The 24135-nt window shown below is 35.3% G+C and overlaps 1 protein-coding gene, 1 non-coding gene and 1 pseudogene across 2 annotated transcripts in view; 2 read left to right on the top strand and 1 right to left on the bottom strand.

Moving 5' to 3' along the window:
• The window catches only part of LOC109674272 (thyroid receptor-interacting protein 11-like), a 939645-nt gene that overhangs the window by 184720 nt on the left and 730790 nt on the right, over nucleotides 1-24135 (bottom strand).
• On the top strand, nucleotides 8458-8564 carry LOC141414274 (U6 spliceosomal RNA). The gene has a single exon (XR_012439336.1). It is a non-coding gene; the product is annotated as a U6 spliceosomal RNA (small nuclear RNA).
• LOC109702000 (translin-associated protein X-like) lies at nucleotides 14801-16991 on the top strand (annotated as a pseudogene).

Here is a 24135-nt window from a genome sequence, read left to right as displayed (position 1 = left end):
TTCTCTTCTTCTTATCTTAACATTGCATCTTTCAGAGCATAAATTTATAAATTTTTGTAGTCCAGCTTATCAATTATTTCTTTCACAAATTAGACCTTTGGTGTTATATCTAAAAAGTCATCAAACCATATCCAAAATCATCTAGAATTTCTCCTACATTATTTTTCCAGGACTTCTGTGCTGTTGAATTTATATTTAGGATTGTGATTTTTTTTGAGTTAATACATGTGAAAGGCTTGTGATCTGTGTCTAAATTCATTTTCAGCATGTGAATATCCTGTTTGTCCTACACCACTTGTTGAAATAATTCTCTTTTTCCCATTGAATTATCCTGCTCAATCATGAAAGATCAGTTGACCATATTTATGTACATTTATTCTGGGGTCCTACCTTTTTCTAGTGACCTATTTGTCAGTTTTCACCAATACATTCTTATTCTGAATATTGTAGCTTTGTGATAAGACTTGTAGTCAGTCATTCATTCATCTGATGTTGATCTTCTTGTTGACTATATGGGGTTATGCTTCCCAATTTAACCTTTAAGTTATATTGTCATCATGCACAAAATAGCTTTGGATATTTTTAATAGGATTGCACTGAATCTATAGATAAGTGTGGTCACTTGCATCCTGACCATATTGGATTTTTCCATTCCTATCAATAAGTATAAAACATCTCACCATCTATTTCGTTCTTTTTTGAGTTTTTTCTAACAATCTTGGAAACTTATTACTTTGTATGTATTTTATTAGGATTATAAGTAAGTATGTCATTTTTGAGGCCATAATGCAAGTCATAATGTGTCTAATGTCAATTTCCACTTGTTCATCATTGGATATTGAAAACAAATAGTTTTGTACTTTTGTCTTGAATCCAGAAAGTTTGCTAGAAATGTTTATTAGTTCCAATCACTTTTTGTCAATAATTTTTTTTTCTACCTAGATAACCATCGCACCATCTTCAAAAAATACCATAATGCTTGTTTTCTTTCAAGTCTGTGTTTCTTATTTCATTAGTTAGTGTTTCCTATATGACTTTGAAAATACCTTGTGATGAAGAGCAACATTCCCTTGCTTCTTACCTTAGTGAAAATAGTGTCATCACCATTAAGCATGATGTTAGCTACAGGATTTCTATAAAGTTACTTTTAAGTTAAGAAAGCTTAACTCTATTCCTAGCTTACTGGGAGCTTTTTTTAATCATAAATGAATATGGAATTTTGTTAAATGGTTTTTCAACATCTGTTAATATGATCATATATTTTCTACCTAGAGTCTGAAGTATATCATTGATTCCAATATTGAATCTCTCTTGCACACAAGGAATAAATCCCACTTAGTTCCAGTGTATAATTCTACTTATAGATCTTTTCTGTTTAGCTTGCTAATATTTTGTTGAAATTTTTGTATCTGTATTTGTAAGATATGTTGGCACTTTTTTTCCTTTTCTTGTAATGTCTAGTCTGATTTTTTACATTAGGGTAAATAATTCAAGCCATAAAGTATTATGTGACATATTTCTTATATGTCTATCTTTTGGAGGGCATTTTTGAAAATTAATTATTTTTCCTTGTATATTTGAATATCTGATTACCAATAACTTCATCCTGACCTGGTATTTTCTGTTTTAGAAGGTTATTTATCACTTATTAAATGTATTTCAAAGGCAAGCCTATTTTGGTTGTTTATTTTTCCTCAGTGAATTTTAATAGATTGCATCTTTTAAGAAATTGGTACATTTCATCTAGATTATCAAATTAATAAACTTTAAACCAGAAGTGAAGACACACACCTATCAGCCCAGCACTCTGTAGGCTGAAGCAGAAGAATTCTGAGTTCATGGTCAGCCTGGATGAGACAGAGAAACGCTTTCTCAAAAATAAACACAAGAAAAAATTAATTAGGTTTTTATATATGTGAGTTTTATACTATCTCAATATTTGACAAACATAAGATGAATGTATTTAGGTATTAATTAATAAAATAAATGATGAATCAAAAATTGAAGAAAAATAATTTAGAGCAAATTTGTTATACATGATATCCTATTCATTGGGAACATCTGCCCCAGTGTCGTACTTCTAATTACATTCAATTCTGTGAACACTGAACATAAGAAATGCAAGAAAATATAAGCACTTGCTGATAGCTAAAGAAATAAAGTCTTTATTACAGCACTTAAAAATCTATAAAGAAAAAATCTGTTTCCAGGAAGTTAGAGTTCTATTTTTAGCACTTGTTAGTTGTACAAATAATGGATTTCTTACTACATCTCAACACATGCATATAATGCACTTAGATCATATCATATTTTGTGCCCCTTTCTTCTTCCTGCCCCTCCTTTTGTGCTTTTACATTGCATGTCCATAACAATTTTTATTTTCCTTTCATTCCTTTTTCCCCCAAATTCAACATGTGAGAGAAAACATGATACTTTTTTTAAGATACATATTCACAAATCATAATGGAAAACTAACATATTTAATTTTTATAAAAAGTATCATACTCTATGAGACAATAAATAAATAAAAGCCTGGGTAACACCCCCAACGTTTATCAACTATGGCTTGTTTAAATAAATTATGCTATCCATACAGTTGAATACTGTATAGTAATGAAAAGGAACTTGCTACAATTAGACAAACCATATGGACAAATTTTGCAAGCCTCATTTTACTTGAATGTACCCAGAAAAGAGAAGAACTGACTCTGTGTATTGATTCATTTAATGGTAAAAACACAGGCAAAATTAAGATTGTTTTAGGAGTGCATGCTCAGGTAACAAAAATTTAAAGAAAAATCAGCAGGCAATTGCTGTTAAGTATGGAACAACAGCCACCACTGGCTGGAAGAGTATAAAACTGCATGCTGCCAATCTACTTTCAGTGAAGTAGAATTATTGTTTGCTTTGTATATTGAAATTCACAATTTATTGACTTTACTGAATGCTAGGTGTTAAGTAAAATATAAAATATTAAACATAAACAATAAAGAGAAAGACAATGAGAAGAAACAGGTGTGGGGGACAGGCAACTGATGGATAATCACATCTTCAGTTTTATACTAGAACTAAGACGAATGTGGAGGAAGGACGCTGAGGGCCTGGGCTCTACTCAGCCCAAAGGCACGAGGGTAAAGTAGTACCAAAAAAAAAAAAAAAGACGCTTGAGGTATTAGCATCATGAAAAAATTTTCTGCTACAAATTACACGAACAAGAAGATACATCAAAGCAGGCAAATATGATAAGGAGGCAATTTTACTGAATTCATATCAGTGACAAAAGCATAAAAAAGGCAACTAGTTTTTTTAAACATTCATGGACTACTGAAGGACACAGAAAGATTTGCCATTTTTTGACCTTCTGATATTTGATAATATTCTGTAAAAAATTTTTTGACAAAGGGTTTCTCTTACATATTGGAAGATTCAGTCATGAATTTTAAAGTACTTTTCAGCATTTAAAATGTTGAAACATATTAAAAAAACTTTTCCTGTAAGTTTTACTTTTTAAAGTCTAGATTTTAAAACCTATATTTACAAATGCATACAATGACCTATAAAGGTTTATGGAATTTTGTGTGTGTTTGATTTTTGTTATAGAATGACAAAATGCATAAGGAAACAAGTAAGATTAAGTGCAAAAGTACTGTAAACATTAAGCAATACACCATAAAATAATTGAAAATGAGAAATTAAAATTTTTTGCATCTCCTTCAAAAGTTATGAAAATCATGTTGTCAAATCCTAAAAATAAGTTTCAAAAATATACTGATGGGATGATTTAATTTATATCAGCAAAACAAATATACCTGCATTAATTTTAAAAATCCAATAAATTAAATGCCATTTATGGTATTTTTATGTCATAAGAACTGTGCCAAAATGACACTTAATGCATCTTCATATCATAAGAACTTTGATGGAGACTAGAGTGAGTTTGAGTTTCAAACAATTTGGGCCATTTCAACTAGCACTGAATAAATATTGTGTTGTGTTAGCAAAGCTTAAATTTGCAAAAAGAAGTTGGAGTCTATTCACCCAAACAGAGCATTTTCTTGGTTTACAGACGATGGGGATAATAGTGAGTAACCAGTCATATATTAGTGCCTGAACAACAGTAGCACTAGGCTTAATTATAATAAAGTTATCTTCAATTTTATTTAAACATTATAACAACTGCGTTATTATTCCTAGGAGGTGTGTTGCATGTGCAAGCATAGATTAAATTTTAAAATGTTCTTTCTTCAGCAGTTACCAATGGAAGTTACTAAAATAGTTTTTCCACTATTTTTATCTCACTTTTCTATGGAGTTGCCCTTAATTTTATACATTCCCATAGTTAATAAGCAGTCTCACAGTGTTTGCTTATGCAATGTGCTGGCTCAGGGTCCTGATAATTTTAATGCATTTTCCATTCAGTGTCTGTCCTACTTTAAGAGACTTGTGCACAGCAAAGGAAGGATTCACTTCCAAGCCTGTTTAAATTGTACCCCTGCACTGAATTAAACCCCAGTTCTTAAGAAACACAAGAAACAGGGATCATGAATTTAATTACAGACAACCTGAAATTTAGTCAGTTTTGCCCCCTTCTGTTGCTTTCCTGTCCTGTAACCTTGTGCTATTCAGAATCCCTACTGTTTTCCCTTCTAGACTGTTGTTTTCTTTCCCTTTCACCTTTACTTCTGTTATTCTTCTGTTACACTCATCAAAAACAGCTACAACAGTAACAAAAGAAACAATGCATAACAATAAAAAATGAACAACATTATTCTATCTCCAATACTAAAACAATGAAACACAAACTCGCAGACGCCAGCAAAGCCAACCCATTTGGCCCACTTTTATTTCTATTTCTTAACCTCCTTCTTCCAGCTTCTGAAATTAATGGCTCTCAATTCATCAACTACCAGCTATGTCCTTCTAAAGCAAAGTATCCTGGGACACCTTTCCCACCACCCAGGCCCCTGAAACCGGAATTCACACACTGAGATTCCATATCATAAAGGAAAGAACTCATTGAACTGGCACAAAACCCAATGAGAATAAAAACTGACACTAAAAGGAAAACTTGGTATGCACTGTTCTAGTCCAATGTAATTGTGGTTGGATTTTACCTTAATTATTAATATGTCTATATTATTGATATGACATATATTTGTGATTGACTTCTAAATTTAGTTTTATATGGTGCTTAAACTCTTTTCATGATAGAATATAACTCCTTACACTAAATTATTGCTTGTAGTTAGTTTTCTTATTCTAATTTAAGCAAATTATCATATATTCATGAGAAATGCTGATGTTAATCAATAGAATTAGACATTTATAAATTTTAATACAAATATCTTAATTCATGAGAATTTTAACACCCTCTTCAGTTTGCTTCTTCTGTACAAATATAATATCACTGAAAATATGTTGTCCGTTTCAAATAAATCACAATACTATGTGAAATATTTTGGAACTAAAGGGGAAGACAGACAATTTTGAATGAATTGTACATGACTGAATTTTTCACATTGGGTGGAGATTTTTATGTTATATGAATTTTACTTCAAAAACCATTTTGTGTGTATTTTACTTATTTTTCATTTTGCACTTAATAGGAACAGAATAATTCTATAAATACAAAGGGCCTCACTCACATATGGAAACTATAGAGCTAATCTCTTTGAAGTAGAGAGTAGAATAGTGACCAGAGTCTGGGGAAGGCTTACAGATGGGTAGATATGAGGATTTTGGAGGATCTGGAATAAAATGTCCTCAATTAGGTGTCAATCATGATATACAGACTATACCCAACACAATTTATTTTCATTAGCATTAACAGTTTTCCTTTGTCCTCTTAAGGATAAATATGAAATTGAATAATAAATGCAGCCTGATCTGTACTGATTGACAATTATGTTAATGTGAGCTCGCAGTGGCCCAATTCAGATTTAGCAATGTGATCCCACTGAGTGTGGAGTTGGGGGAGATTTGCAGTAATGAATCATTTTTTAGGAAACTTACAAATCACAGATAACAATAAAGAACAGCAGAAGAGTTAGGGATCTATGAGATTGCTTTTAACTTAAAACATTTAATTACATTTATGTAATTCATTTTTGACTGCCATATTTTATAATTGTTCACAAAATTTCTGTAAAGATTCACTATAAGCTTTTTATACTTGGTAGTGCATGGTTTGGCATACCACTGTGTGTAAGGATTATCACTACAAAATTTTCTATAATAGGGAGATTCTAGAAGAAAGCCATTAAAATAACTATGAGGTTTGATGACTTATTTGATTAGATGACTCTAATTAGTATTGATTCTCTGTTTTGAACAATTTGATCACTTCAATAACCAGTTCTTAATATTCATGTGGAATATTGTCTTATCAGGAAAGTACAAGGGCTTGCTCATTGACGTTGACTGATATTCATTTATTTTCTTTAGTAATCAGAAAAAAATTGAATATGTTGATATTGTACTTACATAAAAATTGCTTTCAAAGATAGGCAACAAAATGAAAAATGAGTACTTTAAAATTGCTCAGCCAATTACTGGAATAAAGTCCAGTTTGCTACTGCAAATATTAATATTTAACTTTTACTGATGATGAACATGAATCTTTTAGTGAAAATTATAGTCTCTTATGAATACCTCTTTAAATTATGCGGGCAGTATCTATTTGAATATCCAGAACAATAAGGCATACACTCCCAATAACCTCGTTATACAAAGTAAAGTTTTTTAGATAACAGCCAAAGGCACAAAAAAAAAAAAGAAAGAAGTCACTGAGCGCTATAATCAAATCTGTAACTTAAGGCACACAATATTGACAAATTAGTGACTGAAAGCTAGGTCAATCAATATTTTCACTATCAACATTTCTTTATTTATTTTAATAGGACCTAGAATTGATCACACTGCATGCAGATTCTTCATACCATGCAAATTTGAGAGTACTTTCTCTAGTTTCATGTTTCTCAATGCTAAATGCACTCATTGTTTCTCATTATGCACTTACAGAAAGTTCTGTTCCATTTGCAGAAAATGGATGGAACTGGAGATCATCACGATAGGTAAGATTTGCCAGCCTACAAAAGACAAATATTGCATGTTTTCACTCATATGTCAAATCTAGACCTAAAAAAAATATGGTCTATTGGGAAAGGGCAGCTGTATGGATGGAGAACCAGCAGGTGAGATTAGAAGGAAGAAAGAAAAAGCAGTGATGGGGCAGGGGTGAATATTATAGAATTACATTATATATATATTATGCATACATAATTATGAATATATTTACACATTATATACGTATGTATATGGAAATAGCATAATGCAACCCCCAAAACTGGGGAAGGAAGAAAGAGTAATAAAAACGGGGAGAATTTTATTGAAAACATCACAAAGAAACCACTTATACAATTAATTTATGATAAAAAATTTTTAAAAATAAAATATAATTTGAAAAAGAATGCTCCATTCCCAAAGCCAATAATAGCAGCAGGTGCCCAAAAGTGTGCATTGTGTATGTGCATTGCAAATTCTGTGATGGCTTAGCTCATGAGGCACAGCAATAAAGGTACTGCTTATCTACAGAATTCCTGAGCCATCAGCACATGGTGATCTATGCACGAATCCTACAAAACTTTCAAGAGGCCAAAGCAAGGAAGTCACCCATTCTCCTCTTTCACAGCCCATACCCACTCCATTAGAAAGTGAATTCATGCAGGTTCAAATCTCATCTCCTCTTTATATGCTCAATATGCTTCTGCCCTCTCTAATCTTTCAAGATTCTTCAGCAAATTCCCTGGCTCTATTTTGTTTCTCATTTACTAATATTGATTCCTCCTTTTCACTCTTGACACACTTAAAACTATCCAGGGAAAGTCCCTCATAGATATCATGAAATTATCACAATTTCATCACCTAAAGAATTCGTTCATGCTGTGGCTAGTACTTATCTCCATAGTAAGTCTCATGTCTGCTTCCTACTCAACCTGCAAATGCAGCAGAACTACTTGCTGTCATTCAAACACATGGCTCCTTAGCGACACTTCTTAATGTCATTACCTGTTCCCTCTGACTGAAATGCTCTTACACATTCCCTTATCATCCATGTTTCAGAACAGTGATCAGTAAGTGTTGGTTTTATAAATGGATTTCATTACTGTATCTATTCAACTGACACATATCAATTATTTAATGTACATAATAGTATCTTTATCATTACACTGCTTTTTCCCAGAGCCATGCAGAAAATGAAACAATTTTGAGACAGATTATCAAATTCAAAGATGTACCTTCACTTTCCTGTATGAGGCTTGGGATGTGACCATGATGGAGATATTAAATTTCCAGACCTGTGATCACAACCACAATCCACTCTCCCTTAGCTCTATTTGTGGACAATGATGGTGAAGAAAGTGAAAAGTGGCCATGTGTGAACTTTAAGTAAATGGGGTGCTCGCTTCGGCAGCACATATACTAAAATTGGAAGGATACAGAGAAGATTAGCATGGCGCCTGTGCAAGGATGACATGAAAATTTGTGAAGCGTTTCATATTAAAAAAAAAAGTAAATGGGAATATGTGTGAACTTTAATCCTATTTGATAAGCACCTAGTATGTTTAATAACCTATCCTAGCAAACAAAGGAATTTCAAACACAGTACAAGTAGCATGGGCAATGACAACAGTATGCATAAATTTTATATCCCTGAGTCTCTGGATGGATTCATAAAATATGAAGAATCAAAGAGTACCTTATTAGCTTCATTCACTGAGATTCTGGTTGTGACAATGCTATATTAACAACATGAGCCCTAAGCAAAACAAGTGACCTATGTAAGTCTGAGATCTATTAAAATGATTGTTTCATTAAAGAACATATGCTACATATGTAACAGGGGTTATATATGTAGCACACATTACATCTCTCTGTGAAATTACTATGGAAACTGTCTCAACGGATTATAACCTCCATGACCCTTTATTTTAACACTCATTTTCTGTCCTGAGTTTTTCTTTTCCTTCCTAAAAATCTCTCAATGCAGCATGAAAGATTTCATCAGAAAAGAATTCGCATTTCCTAATAAATCCATTAAACAGATAAGGTTTAATTAAAGAAAAAGAAAGATATTGAAGTCTATAACTGATTAAATTCAGGCCAATTTTCTTTCCTTTTGCATTTTAAGGTCTTAGATTATTTTTAACCAACACTGTTTTCCCTTGGCCCAAAGTGTAATAACACATGATTGCTGAATGAAGAAGTGGGCTGAAATGTCAACACAGCTCCACCACTAGACAAGCTACTCATATAACAACTTTGTAATGGAGGACCATTAACTAGAGTTTGAACTCAAGGCTTTGCTTTTGCAACACAGGTACTCTATCACTGGACCCATACCTTCAGTCCACCCTTTTATTTTGTTTTAATGTTATAAGTACACACATGTACACATCCACATATGCACAGCAAGTAACCATCATAAGGTAAGTAATGCAGGAGACAAAATACCCTAATTTCTATTCTTCTTGATAGTTAAGATTTTGATGGCAAGAGATAGTTGCACACACATATAGCTGTACCTAAATAAACTATGCATATTAGAAATATTGTAGTTGATATTTTTGCCTAATATGAAAACCTTTTTAGGAGCTGGAAAGAGCATCTGAATTTGCAGAGATGAAAGTACACTTCAAGAAAATAGTACAGTGTTACAGGTTGAATTGTCTTGCTAAAATTCGTATGTTGAAGTTCAATAAATATATTTGGAGTTAGGGTCTTTAAAGAGGTAATTAAGGGTTGGGTATGGTGACTTATGTCTGTCATCCCAACTACCTGGAAAGTGGAGGTCAGCAGGATCCTAGTTTGAGGCCACCCTGGGCAGAAAGTTAGCAAAATCTCAACTCAAAGAACAAACTGGGCATGGTGTGGTATGTGCCCTGAGTAGAAGGATTGTGGCCAAAGAGCAGATCTGGACAAAAAAGCAAAGACCCTACCTGAAAAAGTAATAAATCAAAAAGGACCAGAGGCATGGCTCAAGAGGTAGAGCACCTGCATTGCAGGAGGCCTTGCTTTCAAACCCCAGTACCACAAAAAAATAAAAGCAAGGTAATTAAGGTGAAACAAAGCCATTGGTAAAGAACCTAGTCTAATGTGACTGGTGTACTTTTAAAAATGAACACACAAAACACACCAACAACCATAATCAAGATCAGCACCCAGGCATTCATGGGGAAGACACTCATGGGAAAGACACCTGGAAAAGACTGCTTTCCACGGGCCAGTAAGACACTCTCTCAGAAGATACCAACCCTTCATAGCAACCTTGATCTTGGACTTCTAGCCTTACAGCATATGAGGAAACAAATGTCTAATGTTGAAGACATCAAGTCTTTGTGGCGATTTGTCACAGAAAATGCACACATTTCAATACAGAGAGCTTTGTTTTGTTCATATGCTGTATTATTATAGAGGTTTATTGAATGTTATTGTTATTTCTCTATTGTATTGAAAGGGGGAAAAGTATGTTGCTTACATCTACTTAGCAAAGCCAAGGCTGTTTGGTACTTGGTGAAATTAATATATATGAATATATCTGTACATAAATATTTCCCTCCAATAAAGTTCACAAGGCTAAAAATCTTTCCACAGTATTTACCCCTGATCCTTGGAGACTTCAGGGTCTGGGAAATTAGTCATTCGAAATTTTTTAGCTCCTCAGACCCCATGTCCAAGTCTCCTCATTCTTGTCAATAAAGTGTTTTTGTTCCTTTGTCTTCTGCTCTAATAAGCAAATGTCTTCCTGCCAAATAATTGGAAGGAGGCAAAGCAACAACAAATAAAACCTGGACCCAGAGAAATGACGTAAACACTTTAGATTTAATTGAAATTTAAAACACAATTGAAAATAAATTCTTCTAAATTACTTTTAAATTGTTAATGCAATCTGAATGATGAAATATTTAATTCAATATAGTATTAACATAATCTGATTCCCAGACCAGACAAAAGAATATTCCTAAAAAATGTATGTACAGTCATGTGCCTTTCCTCCTTAAAATTCCTCAGTCATTCCCAACGGTCATTTTTGTGACATTTCTTGTGAGAACCTCTCTGGCAACTGCTGACTTAACTTTGGGCCTCAAAAATTGCTTTCCTTCAGTTTGGATGTTCCCAAGATGATTACAACAGTGCTGCACAATTTTGCATTTCAACTGATGGAGTCCTTACACCAAAGCAGAGGTTGCAAGAATAAAATAAATAAATAAATAAATAAATAAAAGGAATAAATCTAAGTTTCTCAGAGTTGCCTGATGTTTTCAATATGAATTTTCAGCAGAATATTTGTATGTCCCCCACATCATTGCCCTGGGCTTACTCTGCAAGGCATTTTTCCATGAGAGGGTTCAAATATTTCCAAGACTCATAATATTTTCAAAATACAGGTGATAAATGAATGCAATTGCTCCTAAACAGTTGGTGTACGGCAGTGTGAAATTTGGGGTAAACAAATCAGGAAACATAGCCTTAAAGCAATTTTCTCAGATTTATGATCACAATGAAAGCCATCTCTTCCTGAATTCTACAATGTGCATGTGTGATATATGAGCTCCTGCATAGTTATTTGAATTGTGGTTATGATACTGGTGATCAATCATGGGCTCTGGGACTAAAGATAGGGGTGGCACTCCCCAAAGGGAGGCCTTACAGTGAAATCTGAAATATGCAAGACAAAATAGAATCCATTTTACTTTAAACAGTAGTGTTTCATCTTTTATTTAACCTATGACTCTGACTTCCTGCTACATATTTTAAGTGCTTGTGAGTATGAGTTAAAATAAAGTTTGCTTTTATTCTTATTTTTGGTAATATTTTCCAAAGAAACAGGAAAAGGGTTTCTGAGGACTTAATTTTGCAGGTGTTTAGGCTGTTCACTGAGGTTGGGTAAAACTTTTGGATGGAACTAGGTCTACATTGTATTCACAGATATCAGTACACTGGAGCACCAAGTGCATTCCAAGGGCAAATTCCTCCAGGAAGCTGGCACCTTGTTTTCTTGCCAAGCTAAAGGTGGTTCTGCTCTGAATAATCCCAAAAGTGCCGAGCATTTAAAAGTGCATGGTTTTCAGCACTGCTTTCAAAGCATCTGATGCAGCAAAATTCAGCACAGTTCTATTTTCACAGTAGTCAGACCTTGCCTTGAATTAAGCAATTTAAGCAGTAAAACATGTTGAAAAAGCTGTTCACTTTTGCATTTTTCTAAGTGTATACTTCTAACTTAAAAGAAAAGTAAAACAAGGCATATTCACAGGAGTCCACTAAGCACCCCAGGCTGGTCTTGAACTTGTGATCCTTCTTTCCCAGCTTCCTAAGTGGTATAATTTCAATCCTGCATCACCACATGCAGCTTTCAGAAATCATCATTTACTGTCTAACACATAATGGATGAGGGAGTAAAAATAAACCATGAGTAAAATATGAACAAAAATTGGAGGTTTTGCTGAAAAATTAAATCATAAGACATAAGGCTAGGATACCAACTCAAAGTGCTATCCTTCCTGCCATCTTCTTATTAACTGGAACTGATATTAGTTTAAAACTTGTGTTTAGTTTAACAATTGTGTTTATAATATGAAACTCCATATCAAATTGTTCACTTCTATTTTAAGTTCATTTTTCTTACTAAAATTCATGTATTGGAGTTTCCAAGATGGCAGCTAGAGGGAGTAAAAAGATAGTGTGTGATCCTTGAAGTAAAAATTTTCCTGAGATGGTGGAGACACACCAGACAGGAAAATCCACCAAGGAGAGGCAAAACTTTGACAACTCTGCATCCCCAGCCTGCACATAGGTCCCCCACATCATGAAATATGGAGAAACCAGAAGGGCTCTCATGCCACCAGGCACTGCCTCCTAACCTGCTTGGCAGACCCACAGCCACCTCTGAGAAAAATCAGCATAGCCCCCTGGACAGACTGACCCCCAGCCCACAAAAAAAAAAAAAGACAAAACAAACGAACAAAAAAACCTGAATAAAAACAAGAAACTGAAAAAAAGGACACGTACCAAAGAGAGCAGGGTGCCCTGAGCTCCGGAATAAGGGGGAGAGGCACTTCCTCCTGCGGCACACTCTGTCCGAGAGTGGGGAGGGGCACTTCCACAAGCGAACTCTAAATAAACAAGCCTGCAGAAGATGGCAGGGGTGGAGGCCCCCGCAGAGAGCTTGGAGAGGGGAAGGCTTCCAACTGATGCTAACAAGCAGCACACTCGGCCAGAGAGAGGGGCAGGGGCACTTCCCCATGCGAACTGTAAATAAACAAGGACTGCAATTGCAACAGGTTGGTATGACCATACACTGGAGAAAACAAAAGAGGCAGGCATCCAGGAGAACTTTAAATAAACAAAGCCATCTGGACAAGGTGAGTGTGATGACTCATCTCTGAGAACTGCAATCAATAAAGCCTGCAGCAGCAGCCAGCTGACAGTAGGTGCCACATGAGCCACACCCTCAAACAGAGCAGATAAAGGTTCACCATGCTGATCCAGATCCAATCACCTGGCAAGATAACCACAGGACTAATGATTAAATACCAACACCAACTCTGGATGCTGAAGGAACAACACCACAACTACTAAGATGGAAACAGCATGGTTTCTGGACTTGAAACTTTTATTATTTTATAGTTTTAGATACCTTTTCTATTTTATATCCTTTGATGTGACAGCAACAGAACTACTACTCAAACACCAAGTGGATGCTGAAGAAGTAACACTAGAAACAGAACTATTAAGGCTGAAACTCTATTGCATTTTAACCCAGGTTTGTTTGTTTTTTCCTCTTTCTCTCTCTCTATAATGCCGGTTTAGCTCACTGCTGATCAGTACACTATCTCTCCCTGTTTATTTCTTTGGCTCTGTATCTTTTTTTCCTTCTTTCTTTTTTCCTTACTTTCTTTGCTTTCTTTCTCCTCTTACCCTTCCACTCTAGATACCATCATTTTTACTGTTACTAGCTAGACAATACTAAATAGCACACAGTACAAGGACAGTAACAGCAGCAAGTGGAATGATGGGAAGATGGAACAAAGATGGAAACCATTTTCCCCCAATAATAAATTAGTACAGGAACCAGAGGGAAATAAAAAAAACAGAAGCCCAGATCCAGAATCCAATGAAACAAAAATAAACAATGAGAAAGAATCAAAAGAAGCCCAAAAGAACTATCTGAAAGAAGAAATCCTGCAAGTAATCATTGAGACCTTCATATAGAGATGATAGTGGATATGGTCAACCAAAATGTACAGGAGACACTCAAGAAATACCAAGACAACAAAAATAGAGAATTTGAGAAAGCACAAGAACAAATAATAGAAACTATAGAAGCACTGCATAAACACCAAAGTGAAATAAAGAACACCGTAAATAGGGAGATAAATGAAGTCAGAATGAAAATAGACAATATTAAAGAGGAAGTGACCCAGGATATGGAAAACCACAGAAAAAAGAATGAAACAGAAATGCAAAACAAAATGGAAGGCCAATCCAGCAGAGTAGAACAAGCAGAAGACAGAATCTGAGAACTCGAAGATGGAATGGTAATTAAAGGAAAAACTGAAGAACTACTAGTTAGACAACTCAAGACTTGTGAAAGGAACATGCAAGAGTTCAGGAGGACGCACGGTGGTTGCGCTTCCGGCGTGCGACACGTCTCGCCCACCAGGCTTGTCCCACGCTTGGTGGGCCATGGGGGGCTGGGCCCTGCATTCCGCAACCCTGCTTGCTCTGTGGCTTACAGACTCCGTGCCGCTGCATGAAGGCCCTGCCGACATGAGCAGCAAGGAAGGATCAGGAGGGTTCAGGAAGAGGAAGCACGACAACTTCCCCCATAACCACAGAAGAGAGGGGAAGAATGTGAATTCGTCTTCACCCGTGATGGTGGCTTTCAAATCATTTCAGCTGGAACTGGATGCTCCGCACGACAAGTATGAGAGGCTGGTGAAACTGAGTCGGGATCTAACTGTGGAGAGTAAGAGGACAATCTTTCTGCTCCATAGGATTACGAGTACTCCTGATATGGAAGAAATATTGACAGAATCATAAATTAAGTTGGATGGTGTCAGACAGAAGATATTACAGGTAGCCCAGGAGCTAGCAGGAGAAGACATGCATCAGTTCCATTGAGCCATTACTACCGGACTACAGGAATATGTGGAGGTGGTCTCCTTTCAACACTTCATTAAAACACGGTCTTTAATCAGTATGGAAGAAATTAATAAACAGTTGATATTTACAACAGAAGACAGTGGGAAAGAAAACAAGACTCCATGTGAAGTTTATTAAGAACAAACATCATTCTGGGAAGTGGAATTCCTTCATACTGCTGGTCTCTCTGGTGAGCCCTGAGTTATAGCCAGTGGTAAGCCCTCCTCTGATGCCCAGGAGAAGCAGCTTGTCACGTGGAGGCTGAAAGTCACGCCCGTCGATTACCTGCTGGGAGTGGCAGATTTAACAGGAGAATTGATGCATATGTGTATTAACAGTGTGGGGAACGGGGACATCAACACTCCCTTTGAAGTGAGCCAGTTTTTATGCCAGGTGTATGATGGGTTCTCGTTCATTGGCAACATGGGGCCTTACGAGGTTTCCAAGAAGCTGTACACGTTGAAACAGAGTATGGCCAAAGTAGAGAATGCTTGTTATGCCCTCAAAGTCTGGGGCTCAGAGATTCCAAAACATATGCTGGCAGATGTGTTTTCAGTTAAAACAGAAATGATCGATCAGGAAGAGGGCATCTCTTAGAGCCACGCCAGGCAGCTGTTCTGCTAAGAACTCAGACCCGCTCATGAGACTGTTACTTAGTGCTTCATTGGACTTCATGGTGGCTTTTGCATAGACATGTTTTTAGTTGTACTGTTTTAAACTGTACACAGCTGTATATAAAATTACCCGGATGAGTCACTCTCACTGTTCTGAAAGCGTGCACATGAGTGCTGGCAGTGTATGCACAGTTGAACTTTTTGCTGGCTGACCTTTGTTGCTTATGTGTTACATGAATATATTTCGACTTTCTGTCATACTTGTTTTAATTTACTGTATGTGAATTCTGGAGTGATAATTTTTTAGTGGAAGCATTTAAGTTGGGGATTTCTTTATATAGAGAGAAAAGATTTCTTAGTTAAACTTATAGACTTGGAGCTTCCTGTTTAAATTTCTTGGTCACATTGCTCCAGGCCTCCAAAATAGGATTATTCCATGGAACAAAAATTAAAAATTAGTAAGCTACCAGTATTTAAGTATAAGTTTTAAAGTATTTCAGTGAAAATTCCTATTAAGTTTTGGCTACCTTTAGGCCATTTTGAATTTATATGAAGCAGCCTTTCAGAAAAGTTGGCAGGTACCCAGATGTTGTTTTTTGTCCTTTATCACAGAAGATATGATGGGGAATTGGATCTAACTTTGTAATGTTTTCAGTGGTGAAGTTGAGTTGAATTACGAACTTGTGTATAAAACTGAAAAGCTTTTTGTAGTGACTATTTAGCAGGATTTTGTGGGGTTTTTGGGGGGACATTAGGCACGTTTTGGGAGGCTTTCTTATTCTAGCATCTTAGAAATTACATTCAAATAATTATAATGAAAATTTAAGTACTGAGTTGTCCTGTGGTGTTAAATTGATAAAGTTGCCAAAGAAAACATGTATACTTTAGCAATAACACAGTTGTCAGCCCAGCCGAGAGCAGCACCTGTAGTCTGTAGTGCTCTGTAGGGCTTGGATTTGCTGCTGAAATTAGCTGTGGCTGACCGTGTGTGACGTGAAACTTGCTTGAGCATGACACTCCTGGCCGACCGTCAGACATTTCCATCTGCCTGTGTAAGTTTTAGGAGTCTAGATACTGGATTTTATTTTTGGAAATATTATCTGTTCATAAGGGCTGATTCTTTGAAAATGTAATTTTCCAAAAAACATTACCTAAAAGAAAATAAATCAGACATGCCTGATGAGTTAAAAAAAAGAAAAAAAAAAGAGTTCAATGACTCCCTCAAAAGACCAAACCTGAAAATCATGGGCATTGAAGAAGAGTTGCAAACAAAAGGAATTTGTAATATATTCAACAAAATAATAACACTAAAGAGACTTGACCAAAATAGAACTACCACACAACATATTATCATTAAAACAACAAGCACAGAATTTAGAGAAAGAATATGGAAGGTTGTATGAGAGAAAAAAGAAGTAACTCACAAATGTAAACCCATCAAAATCACAGCAGATTTCTCAACAGAAACATTAAAAGCAAGAAGAGCAAGGGGTGAGGTCTTCTGGGCACTGAATGAAAATAGCTTCAACCCTAGGATACTCTACCCAGCAAAACTATCATTCAAAAGAGATGGAATAATAAAAGTCTTCCATGATAAGCAGAAACTAAAACATTATATGACTACAAAGCCACCACAACAAAAGATTCTTGAAAGGATTCTACACACAGAAAGTGAAAGCCAACATAACCATGAAAGGACAGGCAGTACCAAACCACAGGAGAAGGAAAGGCAAGAGAGTTGAACATACCATCGATTTAGCTACACACAATCAAACCTTTAAACAACTGAGACAACTAAATGACAGCAATCACCACATACCTATCAGTACTAGCATTCAATGTTAATGGACTTAATTCCCCAGTCAAAAGACACCATTTGACAAACTGGATTAAAAAGGAAGATCCTACAATTTGTTGCTTGCAGGAGAACCATCTCATGGATAGAAATAAGCATAGGCTTAGGGTGAAAGGCTGGAAGAGGATTTACCAAACCAATGGTCCCCCAAAACAGGCAGGAGTAGCAATATTTATCTCAGACAAAGCAGACTTCAAACCTACCCTGATAAAATAAGACAAAGAAGGACATTCCATACTAATAAAAGGGGAAATACATCGAAAGGAAATAACAATTGTCAACCTATATGCACCCAATGTCAATGCACCCAATTTCATTAAACATAGCACAAAGGACCTAAAAAACATATATAAACTCCAACACAGTGGTAGTGGGAGACTTTAATACCCTCTATCACCAGTAGATAATCAACAAAACAAAAAATCAATAAAGAAATCCTAGACCTAAAACATAACATAGAGCAAATGGATCTAGTTGATGTCTTCACAACATTTCATCCAACTTCTACACATTATAAATTTTTCTCAGCAGCCCATGGAACCTTCTTCAAAACTGATCACATCCTAGGGCACAAAGCAAGCCTCAGCAAATATAAGAAAATAAAAATAATACCATGCATTCTCTCTGATCATAATGCATTAAAACTATAACTCAACAATAAATCTTGAAAGTTAATGAAAATGAAAACACAACCTACCAGAACCTATGGGACACAGCAAAGGCAGTCCTGAGAGGAAAGTTTATAGCAATGAGTGCATATATTAAAAACACAGAAAGATCTCAAATCAATGAACTAATGTTACATCTCAAACTTCTAGAAAAACAAGAACAAGCAATTCCAAAAACAAACAGAAGGTGAGGAAATAATACAAATAAGGGCTGAAATCAATGAAATAGAAACAACAAAAAAAAACATACAAAGAATTAATGAAACAAAAAGTTGGTTCTTTGAAAAAATAAACTAGATCTACAGACCCCTGGCAAACCTGACTAAAATGAGGAGTGAAAAAACTCAAATCAATAAAATCAGGAATGCAAAAGGGGAGATAACAACAAACACCATGGAAGTCCAGGAAATCATCGGAGACTACTTCAGAAACCTATATTCTAATAAATATGAAAATCTTGAAGAAATGGGTAGATTTCTAAATACTTTCAATCAGCCAAAACTGAACCAAGAGGACATTAATCACCTGAATAGATCTATAACACAAAATGAAATTGAAGCAGCAATAAAGAGTCTCCCAAAAAAAGAAAAGTCCAGGACCTGATGGATTCTCTGCTGAATTCTATCAGGCATTTAAAGAAGAATTAATACCAACCCTCCTTAAACTGTTCCATGAAATAGAAAGCTAAGGAAAATGGCCTAATACATTTTATGAAGCCAGTATTACACTCATCCCAAAACAAGGCAAAGACACCTCCAAAAAGGAGAACTATAAGCCAATCTCCTTAATGAACACTGATGCAAAAATACTCAATAGAATAATGGCAAGCTGAATCCAATAACACATCAAAAAGATCATTCACTGAGACCAAGTTGGCTTCATCCCAGGAATGCAGGGGTGGTTCAACACATGCAAATCAATAAATATAATACAGCACATTAACAGAAGCAAAGACAAAAAGCACGTGATCATCTCAAAAGATGGAAAAAAAGCCTTTGACAAGATCCAACACATTTCATGATAAAAGCGCTAAGAAAACTATGAATAGAAGAAATGTACCTCAACATTGTAAAGGCTATTTATGACAAACCTACAGCCAGCATTATACTTAATAGAGAAAAACTGAAACCATTCCCTCTAAAATCAGGAACAATACAAGGTATCCCCACCCCTATTCAACCTAGTACTGGAATTCCTAGCCAGAGCAATAAGGCAAGAAGAAGAAATAAAAGGAATACAAATAGGTAAAGAAACTGTCAAAATATCCCTATTTGCAGACGATATGATCCTATACCTTAAAGACCCAAAAAACTCTACCCCAAAACTCCTAGATGCCATCACGTGCTATAGCAATGTGGCAGGATACAAAATCAACTTACAAAAATCATTAGCTTTTCTACACACTAATAATGAACAAGCTGAGAAAGATTACATGGAAACAATTCCACTTACAATAGCCTCAAAAAAATCAAATTCCTAGGAATAAACTTAACAAAAGAGGTGAATGACCTCTACAAGGAAAACTATAAACCCCTGAAGAAAAAGATTAAAGAAGACTATAGAATGTAGAGAGATCTCCCATGTTCATGGATAGGTAGAATCAACATAGTAAAAATGGCTTTACTACCAAAAACAATCTACATGTTTAATGCAATTCCCATCAAAATACCAATGACATCCATCAGAGAATTTGAAAAATCTACCCAAAATTCATCTGGAAACACAAGAGACCACGAATAGCCAAGGCAATACTCAGCAAAAAGAACAATGCTGGAGGTATCCCAGTACCTGACTTCAAACTATATTACACAGCAACAGCAATCAAAACACCATGGTACTGGCCCAAAAACAGACATGAAGACCAGTGGAACAGAATACAGGGCCCAGATATGAAGCCACACAACTATATCCAACTTATTTTAGACAAAGGCACTAAAAATATACAATGGAGAAAAGACAACCTCTTCAACAAAAACTGCTGGGAAAACTGGTTAGCAGTCTGCAAATAACTGAAATTAGATCTATGTTTATTACCCTGTACTACTATTAACTCAAAATCGGTCAAGGACCTTAATATAAGACCCCAAACTCTAAAGTTGATACAGAAAGAGTAGGAAATACCTTGGAAACAATAGGTATAGGCAAGGACATCCTCAATGGAACCCCAGCAGCTCAGCAACTAAGAGAAAGCACAAACAAATGGGACCTTATAAAACTAAAAATCTTCTGCTCAACAAAAGAAATGGTCTCTAAACTGAAGAGACCACCCACAGAGTGGGAGAAAATATTTGCCAGCTACACATTAGACAAAGGACTGATAACCAGAATATACAGGGAACTCAAAAACCTAAACTCTCCCAAAATTAATGAACCAATAAAGAAATGGGCAAGTGAATTTAACAGAACTTTCTCAAAAGAAGAAATTCAAATGGACAAAAAACACATGAAAAATGCTCACCATCTCTAGCAATAAAAGAAATGCAAATTAAAACCACACTAAGATTTCACCTCACCCCTGTTAGAATAGCCATCATTAGAAACACCACCAACAACAGGTATTGGTGAGCATGTGGAAAAAAGGAACCCTTATACACTGCTGGTGGGAATGTAAACTAGTACAACACTCTGGAAAAAAATTTGGAGACTTCTTAAAAATCTAAACATAGGCCTGCCATTTGATCCAGCAATACTTTCTTGGGGATATACCCAAAGGAATGGGACACAGATTACTCTAGAGGTACTGTACACCCATGTTTACTACAGCACTTTTCACAATATCCAGCTTATGGAAACAGCCAAGATGCCCCACTACTGATGAATGGATTAAGAAAATGTGGTATTTATACACAATGGAATTTTACGCAGCCATGAAGAAGGATGAAATCTTATCCTTTGCAAGCAAATTATGGATGGAACTGGAGAACATCATCCTGAGTGAGGTTAGCCAGGCCCAGAAGACCAAAAATCATATTTTTCCCTCATATACACAGTTTAGATCAAGGGCAAACACAGCACAGGGATAGGACCTTGATTATGTGATAAGATGAGTGCACACAAGGGAGGTATGAGGATAGGTAGGTAACTCAAAAAAAAAAAGATAGCATTTGATGTCTTCAATGTAAAGGAACTACCACAGAAACTTTAAAGCAACAGAGGCTAATAGGAAAAGGGGACTAGGAACTAGAGAAAAGGTTAGTTCAAGAAGAATCAACTTAGAAAGTAACCCATATGTATACATGGAAGCACAACTAAGAGTATCTCTATATAGCTATACTTACCTCAACTAGCAAAAACCCCTGGTCCTCCTTAGTAAAGTTTATACTCTCTCTTCAACAGAATTAGAGGTAAGGGCAAAACAGTATCTGCTTGGAAGTGAGGGGGAGGGGGTGAGAAGGATGGGGTGGTGGCAATGGGGTGGTGGCAATCGGAGGGAGTAATGGCCCAATCATTGTATGCACATAAGAATACAGAAAATAAAAAAAATAAAATTCACATATTGATTTTCAAAGAACAATCCAAATGTATTTTCTTATATTATGGCATGTTGTCACAATTTTTAAGTATCTATTTATTAAACAAGTGAATAAAAGCAGTAATCTGTAATTTAATCCTTTCCTCTCCATATTACCAACATAACCTCAATTGACTTACTGCAACATATTAATTTCTTTTTTGCTCAATTTAAAATACACAATGTAAATAATTTTTAATTAAGAAAATCATCATGTATTCAATATGCTACATATATTTGAATGACATGCTAAATTGAATTTAAAAGCAATGTCTCAACAAAGCCATTATTAAGGGTAATATCTTAAATGATGTGCCCTCTTTGCTACTAATTCAAATTTCAGTTGTTTCATCATGGCAGGGATTATGATTTTACCTGCTGCTGTACAGGAAGCAGAGAAAGAAGGGGGAGGGATTGGGGGAAGGTATATCCTTCAAGGGCAACCCCAAAAAGCCCAGCTTCTCCAACTACACCCTATCTCCTAGCTTCCACCACCTGCCAATAATGTCATAAAATTGTGAATCTACTGATGCATTATTCTGCTGATTATGTCAGAGTCCTCTTAATCAAATCATCACTCCATAGCTTTGCTGTCTGGAGAAAAAGTCTTTAATAGTTGAGCCTTTGGGAAGAGCACTGTATAACCAAACCATAACACACAAGCATATTTATTAGTACATTTTTTTTTAAAAAATAGAATTTTGTTTAAAAATTACAAGATTCCCAATTGATGTTCTTCCTTGTAAAGTTTTAAATTTCATGGAAACAATTGCATTATGCACTACAAGTTTGAGACTTGCATATAGCCTCTTTTAAACAAAACTAGTTTATGTAGGCTAGGATTATGCAGATTATGCTGTACTTGAAATTCTAGTATGGCTATGACAATTAACTGAAAATTAGCCCATGTATTCTCCAAATTATAAAGTTTTTAATTACTCCAAAACTCGATTTTGCCTTGTATACATTTCTTAAAGTAAGGGCATTGACAAAAACCACTGGCTATGGCCATGTCAACAGATTGACATATTTGTCTTCAGACCAAGCATTAGTTACTCACTGAAAATATGATAATGCATGCTTATGATTAAAAGAATTAGTTTTAAAATCTGTCAGATATGAATTTCTCAAAATTCATCATTGCTCACAGATACTTAACATGTCACAGATTATTTACATTAAACAGAAGTTTGAAGACATATTTGAAAATTAACAATATGCCATTTTAAAATAGTGACTTGTGCTAGAGTCTAAAACGATGCTATAAAAACCATGAAATGTTAGATAATGGAAATATTGGATTGCTGACAAATGACATTTAAAACACCCACACACATGCACACATGCACATTCATTGGAATAAAACTGAAAGTGTGATCTGGAGTACGAATAGTTTCAAAACAACTGATATTTTAAGAAAGTTTAGATTTGACATATTATTTAGAATACAAAGCATGTGTGGAAGAGAAACACTGCTGGTGAACTTACCTGATCTTCAAGCTAAAGAAATTCAATCACTTGTTCTATACTGAGGCACCATTTGTATGGTTGTTTAAGTTGTAGTGGTAAATAATATTGAAAACATTTATTATACCTACATATGTTTCTAGTTCATGGTCCTCCATTACAAAGTTGTTATATGAGTAGCTTGTCTAGTGGTGGAGCTGTGTTGACCTTTCAGCCCACTTCTTCATTCAGCAATCATGTGTTATGACACTTTGGGCCAAGGGAAAACAGTGTTGGTTATTCTAAAATAAGGGAGGAGTTAAAAAATTATCTAAGACCTTAAAATGCAAAAGGAAAGAAAATTGGCCTGAATTTAATCAGTTATAGAGTTCAATATCTTTCTTTTTTCTTTAATTAAACCTTATCTGTTTAATGGATTTATTAGGAAATGCGAATTCTTTTCTGATGAAATCTTTCATGCTACATTGAGAGATTTTTAGGAAGGAAAAGAAAAACTTAGCACAGAAAATGAGTGTTAAAATAAAGGGTCATGGAGGTTTTAATCCGTTGAGGCAGTTTCCATAGTAATTTCACAGAGAGAAATAATGTGTGCTACCTATATAACTCCTGTTACATATAAAGACACAAATCTTTAATGAAACAATCATTTTAATAGATCTCAGACTTACATAGGTCATTTGTTTTGCTTAGGGCTCATGTTGTTAGTATAGCATTGTCACCACCAGAATCTCAGTGAATGAAGCTAACATGGTACTCTTTGATTCTTCACATTTTATGAATCCGTCCAGAGACTCAGGGATATAAAATTTATGCATA

The sequence above is a fragment of the Castor canadensis genome, chromosome 11, assembly GCF_047511655.1.
Source record: "Castor canadensis chromosome 11, mCasCan1.hap1v2, whole genome shotgun sequence".
In the NCBI taxonomy this organism is placed as follows: domain Eukaryota; kingdom Metazoa; phylum Chordata; class Mammalia; order Rodentia; family Castoridae; genus Castor; species Castor canadensis.
Note: the sequence above shows the minus strand (reverse complement) of the source record. Positions and strands in the feature narration are given on the sequence as shown.